Raw genomic sequence first — 11,077 nt, 5'->3', positions numbered from 1 at the left:
TTTTCATGTCTTTCGAGCAAGATACAATAATGTAACAGAAACCTTACGCAAGTTAAAATTTCATCCACACAATTCAACTTGATGAAAATCGTACAAATTCCCTTCATGGAAGTCTCCGTGGCGCAATCGGTTAGCGCGTTCGGCTGTTAACTGAAAGGTTGGTGGTTCAAGCCCACCCGGGGACGATTCTTTCTGTTTTGATAATTGTTTTCTATATAGTTAGCTTCAAGAGTCCATCCTGTTAGCTTCATTTTTAGTTGTATTGCATGTTAGTAGGTCTTGTCAAACAAACAGCCACTGCGCGGATGTGATGTGAATAAACCGTTATCATCGTGATCGTTATCATTGTTGGTTTTTTGACGGTTGAAGCAAATTTGGCTGTAATTTTTCATAAAAGGGTACAAATTTGTCCATATTTGAATAATCCAATTAGTACTATAATTTGTGCATTCAAAATTGGGTCTTTACTCTTCAAATGTTTGTCTGATTAACGTAATTACATCACCTTTATTACAAACGCGTGCATTAATCGCCTGCTCCCGTGACTAGAAGTTGAAGGACTTGAACATAAGCATACTTTTTGTGATATATTAAAACGTTGCTTTATAAACAGCATACCTTGCCCCTAGACAATCGTTTAGTTCTTAATTAAGGATATCTGAGACATTTGACGGCTAATATTGGCTTGCTCATTCGACAGTTGACGGTAAAAATATTGCGGTTTTGACGGTTGATGGTTAATGTTTTGGCCATTTGACGGTTAGCTCCATTGAGATCCTCTGCCGAACGCTAAAACAAGGATAGCGTTTGTTTTTGTGTTCAATGTCAATTTCAACTTTTGTATTCTCCCACGACAAACCCATCGTTTTAAACTTTTCTATTCTTTTTGTTGTGTTCCAAGGTATTTTCAATGGAGTAATTAATCAATTTCTTTTATACGTTTTGCTAATAAGATTTGGCGAAAAAGAGAGATGATGACATCGACCAATCCATTCCAAGCAATCCATAATCTTAACCCCTATTATTGTATAGCATGATGAGAACATCTTTGAGGGTGAAGAATATTTTGGCAGGTTGCTTAAACAATTCGCCGGTGTCAGGGGAGGATGAAGAGTGAGCCACGTCATGGATCAAGTGCACGCGGTAAGTACTAAAATGAACAATGACAGGGCAGATGGCCACTGCTATAGCTTTGCTTGGATTTAACGAGCTTGCTGACCCCTACTTTTCTTTCCAGAAACAGATTTTATTTGCAATTATCTCCACATTGTCCAAAAATAAACAGAAAATCCAGGTAGGAAGTTAAAGAAAACAAAAAAAAAATGATATTTGCTAGCAATAAAGATAGAAAGTTAAAAAAAAAAGGTAGGAAGCCGGCAGTTAAAAAAAAAAATTCAAGATTTCTCTCCACGAGACATCGAATCCTGCCATCTTGTGGCTGCAAGGCGCGTGAAACTATAGTCGCTAAATGCGAACTTATCCTTTAAGGAACCTCACCAGTTGACTAAATTCACTTAGTAGGCCCACTTAAACAATATTTGGCAGAGAAAAGTTCACTTCAAACTTGGAATTAATACTATGTTTTTCCATGTTGAGATTCGTGTAAATGTTGTTGCACAATGTGTAAACTAATCTGAGAACAGTTGCAGGGCCCCAATGAAGAACACCTTTGATGAAGTATGCGCCCTGCTAAACATTTATTATTATGGTTATTGTTCTGTGTTGTCGTGTAGTTACCAGTCCAACTCCGCTGATTAATTTTCCGCGTCCCGTCAATAAAGCAAGATCAGGAGCTCATGACCCGGAGCGTCCATCTCCCATACCAACCCTAGGATTCAACCCTTTCTGGTATCTTTTTATTTTTAGAATTTGAGCTCTGGAAGTTTTCGCACCCCGCCTTTCAAATTAACGCCAAATCAAAGCCCGGGTGGTCCCCGAGGGACCCCTAAGAGGTACCAATTCTAAAACAACACATTATCTCCTGTCAATTTTTTTGAGCTCAATACGCTAAAAGGAACCACGAAAGGTCCCGCTGTGGACCTTTTGAGGTACTTGAACACCCTAAGAAGTATTGAGCTATCTTAGTGCCGCCGGAAATTACCAAGCGCGAAAGTGGACATGTCACCAACTTAGTACTACATGTATTAACAATGTTTTTTTTAAAATTTTTTTTCCTTTTTATTTTTAAAAAATAAACAAAAAAACAATATTACACGAGGTTATCTAATGTAGGGCGCCGTAGCTCAGTTGGTTAGAGCGCCTGTCTAGTAAACAGGAGGTCATGGCTTCAAATCCCATCGGTGCCTTACAGATGTTGCACTTTTTAATTTTTTATTACTTTTGAAAATTGCTCAACGAAGCTTCACATATTGCACCCCTTTGAATTTTTTTGGTTGTGTTATCCGATGGATTTACTTTGAAGATCTACGCAAGAGTCGAGTGAAAAATTTCAAGAATTATATGGAACGTAATTTGCGAATAAATGACCATTATAATATAGATAGGATCCTGCGCACGCTCTGATTGGTCAAAAACCCATGTTTTATCAGAGTATAAAGCGCTTTTGAAACATTACTTTAATGTAAATAAACGCCCTGGATTACATTTGTCACGTTAGTTCAACGACATTTCTTTGGTCGACTTGTCTCGTTTGATGAATTTATATCAGGAGCCATAATCGGGGTAGGAGACCGTAAGCGCGCGCCATTTGTAGTATTGGGACTGTCCCTATGATATGGGACAATTTTTCTATTTTTAGAAAAAATTCCGCGATCATGTGCGGCACACGCGCGTACATGCTGCGTGGATTTTTGCGGATATAGCGCGGGGAAATGGCGTCCGAAATTCCCGAAATGTTTGATACTCTTGGCCCATAAATCAATGCGTTCATGTCTGTTGGAATTTTGCTTCAGTATTTTCGTCGTAAGCTGCTCCAGTTTGAGTGAAGTAAGACAGTGCCGAATTTAGTTGTCCCGCTTTATATCGCTGACCAAGTTGTGTTCCGCTGCTTGTTTTACAAGAGCTCCACATTACTCCACTCTCTCTTTCACATATGTTGAACAAAGATTAACAGCGTTTCCATTACACAGCAAAAAACCAGTTGGATATATTTGGATATAGCACCGTTTCAGGACTTCAAAGTTTCCCTCCTCTTGCCACAGGCGCTTGCGAGGATTTCGCCAGAGTCCATCTCGACCGAAAAGTAAAACAAAGTAATTGCAAGTTTGAGTTTCGCCTGAATTGTAAGCAACGCTTGATGCTTTATCAAGGCCCAATAAGTGACAATAAAGTTTATGTCTGTAGATCATGCTCAGTTTTCTTTGTGTAAAAATCTTATAAATTGTCTGTTGTCGATGAATAAGAGCGCCCGCCGATGCGTGTTTTGTACGGTCAGTAAAACATGACAAATTGGACTTCCCCACTTTCGTGTGAAAACGTACATCGAACTCGTATAATATCTCTAGTTTTTAAATATGTTTAAGGTTGATAAATGTTTCAGAACATATTAAAAGCTTAGCTGAAAATATGTGAATACAGCAGAAATAATCAGCTTTCTTTAATCAACTCGAATAGTCACTGTACTCGAATAAAGATTTCGATTTTGTTGGTTGAGTTATCAAAACTCCTTGTCTATTTTATTTTCGCAGTGTAAAACTTCACTATGTTAAAGAAATACACATGATGTTAGTAGCCTTTTGGCGTTGGTGAAAATTGTTGCAGCATCTCAGCGCAAAAGACAACATAACTTTTCTTTACAGAACAAACGCAAAAGCTTACGCGTTCAACTAGCGCGAGCACATATTATTATTCATTCACAGCGCGAAATTGAAGTCTTGTTTTCGACTCTGAAAATCTCACTTTTTCCATTAGTTTAGAGCATAAAGCTACATATAAGAGCCCTGGATCTAATTCCCTGCCTTATTCCCAACCATCGCTGTGAAAAATCTGCAAGAGAATCTCGCCTCTCTGACCATTTGATCAGGCAACGTGACAACATTCACGCGAGAGCCCCCGACATGTGCGTGGATCCGCGCGGATATGTGACGTCAGGATGGCGCAATTTTTTCTAAAAATAGAAATATTGTCCCATATCATAGTTGCGCGCGGATCCCAAGACTTACGGTCTCCGTCCCCGATTATGGCTCCTGTTTATATTTCTTTCTTCTTTCATTACTGTAAGAGTAGTTCGCTGCAAAGGGGAAGGGGGGGGGGGAGGGGCTGGGGGTGTGGGCGGATAAATACGATGGACTAGCATCCCATCCATGGAAAAGAAAAATACTCTCAGTTGTTTAATACAGCGGAGACTGGGATTAGATCTGCAGTGTGTGGGCTAGCAAGGCCCATTTGCGGCCATTTAACCTTTCATTACTATTCCGTGCCAAAGGAGGGCGTCAGTTCTAAAAGATGAAATTAATAATGGTAATTGAACTGAGTGGAGTGCAATTTGGTCTGAAATCATACGCGTGGTTTCAAAATCGAACGAGCGCGCAGCGCGAGTTCGATTTGAAATCACAAGTATGATTTCAGACCAAAATTGCACGACACGAAGTTCAATTGCCACTTTATTAGATCCATTTTGAAATCGCGCAATTTTATCGCCTTAAATTTTAGATTTTTGGTGTATTGTTCCAGTAGCCGGTTTGGTAAAAAAAAAAAGCGGAACCGGAAACGCCTTTACGTCTAATTTAGTATGCAAAACGATGTCATGTGACGAAAACTCATTCGAGCATGACAAAGAAACAAGCAGTTCTGATCTGAAGTCGAAAATAGTCTACTTCAGGTGTAAGAGTGCAATTCTCGTCGCCTGAATCAATTATGGAAGGCCTACCTTTCTTCTGTGATTGAGGCTGAGACTTTTCATTGTCTTTGGAGAAGGAATTTGAAGGTGCATATCCTGTGTAATTCTGCGATCGATTTCTTTTGAGTTGTGAAACTCCCTCGAGTGCACGATGCCCAGTGGATAGTACGTTTTTTTTTTCTTTTAAATACCGTTCAATGGCATGATTTTAAGGGGTCCAGCTCGTTATCATCTCCGTTTCTTTTTGTAACCTCCGCGTAGGACTCAATACTCAGGACCTTGTCAAGTTCTTGCAGCGCCATTTGTTTTAAGATATTTCCGAGATGGCGGAACTGGCACCGGCTTCGTAAGACGTTCGTTCATGCACTATTTTGTGCAGTGTGGCGTATTTTGACTATGTTTATTCACAGCAACAGAGTTGAGCTGTTTTGTTGCTTCGTTTGAAACTACCGGAAACCTGGAAACATCTACCTTCTTGAGATGACTCTGAATTTGTTGTTGTGTGGTTTTCGTTTGTTTATGTTTTACTGGACTCAGTATCATACGGATCTTGAGCAGATGTTGAAGAAAAATCGCCAAAATGTTCGTCAAAATGGACACTGAAAGTTGGGAACTTCCATTAAAGTAGGTCCTCAGCCTAAAGGAGCTCATAATCGTCATTCAGAAACTGTAATTAATTTAACTTGTCAATTTTTTGGGAAAAAAAGCTACAATAACAACAAAGTTTTGGCAATAGTATTTGCAAAATTCTCCACACAGTGGCTTTTTGCCTTTCATTTTCCTGAAATTTTATTGATTACTTTAAACTAGTCTTGAAATCTGATTGGTTGTTTTGTTTTACTGGCCCATTCTCATTGGCTGAGAAAAAGATGCGATTTAGAGCAAAAAATAGTGCGATTCGTGAATAAATCGCACCACTGAGAGCCAATCAGATTGCAAGGATAACCAGTGATTTCAAAATGGATTTAATAAATCCTTTAACTGCCAGGTTACAATAAAGCAAGTCGCAAAGGAAAGAGTAATTCTTCAAAGAGTCTTTGTGTTATCTGTGTTATACAGCAGTTTTGACAAAGGTTGCGCTACAAAGCGTAAAAGAGTACCGCGCGACAAATATACCGAAAGGTGCTCTGGGTATTGCCCGTTTACCGCTGGTCGATTGAAGTCCACGTTGTTTTAGAGCGACAGCGGAAAATTCTTTAATAGGAGTATTTTCATCTTCTTTTTTAAAGGCCCCGCTCTTTATATCTGACTTAATTGGCCGCGTCACGGGTAACTTGATTTAAATATTAACAATCTGATGCTCAGCAGACCGTTATAACTTACGACGTATAATGAACTTGTCTGAATGATTCGCCCCTTTCGGCAAAGAATAAAAAGTTTAATCGCTCACAGACCTCTGAATGTTATTCACGTAACAATTCCAAGACGGATAAAATGTTTATAGAGCGTTTTCACTGTGACGCAACAAAAAAATCGAAAATCATTTATTTGATTTGTGTTTAGAAATCTTACTGAAAACCCGACTGGAAGAAATATTGGTTGGTAAATTTCGTTGAAGACACCCTCCATAATTACGCATGTGCTGATGCTTTCAGACTAACAGCGGTAACCACAATGATGGAAAACCACTAGTCGGTCTAAATAAATAGATTTTGCAACATTCAATCTTTTCAAGCTTACGATCGGCCAGAGGCCTCCTATGAGGGTTCCATGGTTTGCATCAAATACGCGGCAGCGTTAAGTGGGTTTGGTGTCCCGGTTCAAGTCCTCCCATGCAACCGATCCTAGGGCATTCCGCTCTCAAGCTTTGCGAAACTGGTGAGTTGCGCCACCACGTAGGTCGGTGAGAAGGGATGTTCCACTGTGGTTTTTTTAGCACTTTATTTAAACAAGGGTTTTACATTCAGTAGCCAGGGTAGTATTCTAAAAGAGCCCTGCGATAAGTAGATTTTAAATACTAGAATATAAAATAGTAGTCGGACGTGATAAAAAATGCTATTTAGCATTCTGTTATTGTTGCTGTTGTTTTTGTTTGTATATATTTGAACATTCTGAAACGAACAAACGAAACGCACGTCCGAAAATTTTAGTTTCCGCGTAAAGAGAAATAAGCTCCGTTAATTAATTTGGCTGATTAAACTAAAACCGCATGCCGTTAAGTATCAGAGTCCTGGCTTCCCTTGATACGCCGCACATAACGTACCCAGGCCATGATTTTTCCTGACACGCCGCAACGTACGTATCAGGAACATGGCACTCTCCGACACGTCACGTGTCTTGACACATCACGTTCTGATCTCGGACTCGTCGAGTGTCGAGGAATTTCACGGCCACGTAAATTCCACGAAATTACTCATTTCACGCAATGAAAACTACCGAGCGAAAAACAACTCAAAACTTAGCACAGTTCACGCTTTTTTTAAGGCAAACAGAAAGGCATAGGAACTTGAAAAATAGGAAGCACAAAAACTGGATGCGTGTTACAGAAGTGTGCGAAATAAGCTTAATGTTGAACTTGTTGTGAACGATCATCTCCGCTTTCCACAGGCAATGAAAAAAAATCCGAAGAAAGTCTACGATCAGTTGGCAATATTTTGCTTGCACTAATGATAACTGAGTTGCGTAAACTTTTGCTCTTTCGGAGGCCGCTGTTTGTTTTTTTTGTTTTTTGATTTTTGTTTTTGTTTGTTTGTTTGTTTGTTTTTTCACTTTTAAATTAGGTAAAAACAACGCATCTTAATTCGTTAATCGGCTTTTAGAAATCGCACTTGTTTCTTTTCTTTTGACTTACGCTGCCTGCTTCGGACGCGACAAACAAAGAAACGAACTGTCGTGCACAATGACCGCTTTTTCTCTTGCCTGATATTATCACAACGATAAAATAAGTCAAAAAATTTATGAGGGCCGAATTTATTAACACATAGAAATGTATTACATAAATCACTCCTCCTCACCTTCTCTTCTTGTCTCGGCCGTTTAAGTTTAAGTTTAAGTTTAATAATACTTTGTCATGCTAGCACAAGTGAATAAATCATTTTATCTTTTGCCAAATTAAATCGATATAAAAGCGAACATTGCCAATCAAACTTGTAAGCTAATGCTTATTCCAAACGTCGTGCTACTGCGGTGACGAACTCAAATAAATTTGACCCAGTAGTGGTATGACAAAATAACGCCAGTGGTTTCAAACGTCGAATTTAATTCAGTCGCCGAAGATGGGAAGAAGTTTGCCTTGCTGAAGACCATTTTAAATGATACAAAGCAACGGCAGCTGATAACAGGCTATGAATTCAGTTCGGCCCTCCAAGAGCACGCCGTTTGAAGCCAAGTCGCATGCCCGCAAGTAGCACTGAAAGGCTAATCTAGGCGGGTCATGCCTTTATAGCCGATTACAAAAATATACGTTGTGCAACTGCCGTGCTTAAGTTAAATTAAGTTCTTGAATTTCGTTCGGCACGGCAGTAACACGACGTTTGGAATAGGCCTAAAGCTCTTACTTTATTGGTGAGAGTCTGGCCGATACTCATACAGCCGGTCAAGTGTCCCTTTGGGCTCCCCCGATGGAAATTGATCTTGTGATAACAAAAATTACACTCCTCACACCCCCAAGGTAGCTAATTCCTCATGCCGACAATTTTTCCGATGATCACAAGTTTTCTCGCTAAGCTTCCGAGAAAGAACTCGGCGCTTCTAATAACAAAAGGGCTATTGTTTATGTTAAATCACCAAAATGGACCAAAATGGACCGGCTGATATTAGTAAGTAAGTAAGTAGGTAAGTAACAACTTTATTTACAGAGGGTAACACATAACAATGAAAAAAACTGACGAACCAGTGGCCCTCTATCCTAAGTTAAAAATAAAAAACTATGACATGATTATAAAATAAATGGCAAACAACTTCTAATAGATAATTTCGGGATAACTATATTTCAACAAAAATGTCCTCATCATTTGAGAAAGTACGTTAACAATATATACATACATCTTAAAGAATAAAACCAAATCAGTTTGAACAAAGCCAATAAGCGGGTGCTGTTCTTCATTAGGCCAAACTTTTGACAACGTTCCTGTACAAAGGCAGTAGTATTTAATAAAAAACGGCACAAGGATAATGTGTCTGGTCCGTTAGCTCAGTCGGTAGAGCGTGGTGCTGATAACGCCAAGGTCGTGAGTTCGACCCTCACACGGACCAACTTTTCCTTTTAAGTAAACCACATGGAAAATACTATTTTAAGATTTATAACTGACTATACTCTGATTTCTCTTTTCCTGTATTTGTTTTGATTAGTTTATTCCCCCTCATCGGTTTAAAACAAGAGGACTAGATCAAAATTACTTTAGATTAATATTTTCCTAGAAGTCGTTGGAAATGTTTCCCGGCCAACAGAAACAGTTGGTTAAGTGATATTTAAATCTAGGGTTTTATGGTAGTCAGTTGGAATTGTCTGCAAAAAAAGGAGGCAGGTGTTCCGTTGTTTTATATGGCCGTTGTGACGTCACAGAAACCATCGTAATATTGCCTGCTTCGTTATTATGTTGTGTTATTTGACAAAGGAGTGTTACAAAGGGCCTCTGCTGGAGGCGAACCGGCACCTCTCGCAACGCACCCAAAGCGAGAATCATGCCACTAGACCAACAGGCCAAACATGGTTGAACTTCATTTAACAAAGGTCTTAATCTACTTCTCTCTGTCAAACTGGTTCTATAACACCTGTTTTGTATTGTCTCATTGGCTAAGACGGTTACTACCCAACTCCCCCGGTTTTTCGCTTTTCAGGTCTTTCGAGCAAGATACAATAATGTAACAGAAACCTTACGCAAGTTAAAATTTCTTGCACAAAATGTGATGAAAATTGTTCAAAATGTTTTGATGGAAGTCTCCGTGGCGCAATCGGCTAGCGCGTTGGGCTGTTAACCGAAAGGTTGGTGGTTCAAGCCCACCCGGGGACGGTTCTTTTTGTTTTGATAATTATTTTCTATATACTTAGCGTCAGGATTCCATCCATCCATCCTGTTAGCGTAATTTTTAGTTGTATTGCATGTAAGAAGGTCTATTCAAACAAACAGCCACTGCGCGGATGTGATGTGAATGAACCGTTATTATCGTGATCGTTATCATTATTGGTTTTTTGACGGTTGAAGCAAATTTGACTGTAATTTTTCATAAAAGGGTACAAATTTGCCCGTATCTGAGTAATCCAATTAGTCCTATAATTTGTGCATTACTTATGACTTCTTTAATCGTCGACTGTTTGTCTAATTAACGTAATTACATCACCTCACCGCTGCGCGCATTAATCTTCCGCTCCCATAACTAGAAGTTGAAAGACTTGAGCATAAGTGTATCTTTTTGTGGTGTATTAACGTTCATTTCTAAACAGCATAAATTTTCCATAGTCAATCGTTTAGTTCTTGATTAAGGATATCTGAGACATTTGACGGCTACTATTGGCTTGCTCATTTGACGGTTGACGGTTAATTTTTTGGCGATTTGACGGTTAACTGCACTAAGATTCTCTGGTAACGCCAAAACAAGGATAGCATCGTTTTTGAAAAACTTCAATATTGAGCATCGTGAGAAGTAGGCAAATGTTCAACTGTTTGTTGTACTTCGTAGACTTATTTTTTCTGTCTTCCTGATAAAAAAAACTAGAAACTACGAGTTCCTGATTAGCACAACACTGAGTATGGCAGCTTTCAGTCGTAACAGGTTTCCGTGGTGTAGTGGTCATCACGTCCACTTTACACGCGGAATATCGACGGTTCGAGCCCGGCCGGAAACACATGATTGTTTTTCCTATGAGACTAAATCTTGCTACCCAACTCTAGCCAGCTCTTACAAATTTTTGAGTCAGCGAAAACAAAACAAAACGAAAAAGACGAAAGATGTTGACGTAACTGAGCTTATTTAATTTTTTATCCTTCAGCAACTTCATGTTGGGATCGATACCTTAAATAACGCTATCGAGCTATGATCTTAACAAAGCTTATGTCACTGATTGTTAGTGGATTGGTAGCCAGAAATGTATGAGTTTCAGCCGGAGAAACCAAAAGTCTCTCACCTATAACTTGACGGTTGAATGCAATTTCTGTGTTAAATGAAAGCTTTCAAATAACCCAAGGACAAAAACCATCGCTTTAAACTTTTCCGTTCATTTTGTTTTGTTCCAGGGTAATTTAAATGGAATAACTAATCAATTTCTTTTTTACGTTTTGCTAATAAGATTTGGCGAAATATAAAGATGATGACATCGACCATTTCATCAGTCCAAACAAT

The 11,077-nt window shown here is 39.1% G+C and overlaps 5 non-coding genes across 5 annotated transcripts; all 5 read left to right on the top strand.

Annotated features, from left to right (window-relative positions):
- Positions 1-111: 111 nt before the first annotated feature.
- Positions 112-185, top strand: Trnan-guu (transfer RNA asparagine (anticodon GUU)). Its single transcript has one exon. It is a non-coding gene; the product is annotated as a tRNA-Asn (tRNA).
- Positions 186-2,232: 2,047 nt separating this feature from the next.
- On the top strand, positions 2,233-2,306 carry Trnat-agu (transfer RNA threonine (anticodon AGU)). The gene has a single exon. It is a non-coding gene; the product is annotated as a tRNA-Thr (tRNA).
- Positions 2,307-8,919: 6,613 nt separating this feature from the next.
- On the top strand, positions 8,920-8,992 carry Trnai-gau (transfer RNA isoleucine (anticodon GAU)). The gene has a single exon. It is a non-coding gene; the product is annotated as a tRNA-Ile (tRNA).
- A 684-nt stretch (positions 8,993-9,676) lies between these two features.
- Positions 9,677-9,750, top strand: Trnan-guu (transfer RNA asparagine (anticodon GUU)). The gene has a single exon. It is a non-coding gene; the product is annotated as a tRNA-Asn (tRNA).
- A 760-nt stretch (positions 9,751-10,510) lies between these two features.
- Positions 10,511-10,583, top strand: Trnav-uac (transfer RNA valine (anticodon UAC)). Its single transcript has one exon. It is a non-coding gene; the product is annotated as a tRNA-Val (tRNA).
- The last annotated feature ends 494 nt before the right edge of the window (positions 10,584-11,077 follow it).

The sequence above is a fragment of the Orbicella franksi genome, chromosome 9 (assembly GCF_964199315.1).
Source record: "Orbicella franksi chromosome 9, jaOrbFran1.1, whole genome shotgun sequence".
Classification (NCBI taxonomy): Eukaryota; Metazoa; Cnidaria; class Anthozoa; order Scleractinia; family Merulinidae; genus Orbicella; species Orbicella franksi.
Note: the sequence above shows the minus strand (reverse complement) of the source record. Positions and strands in the feature narration are given on the sequence as shown.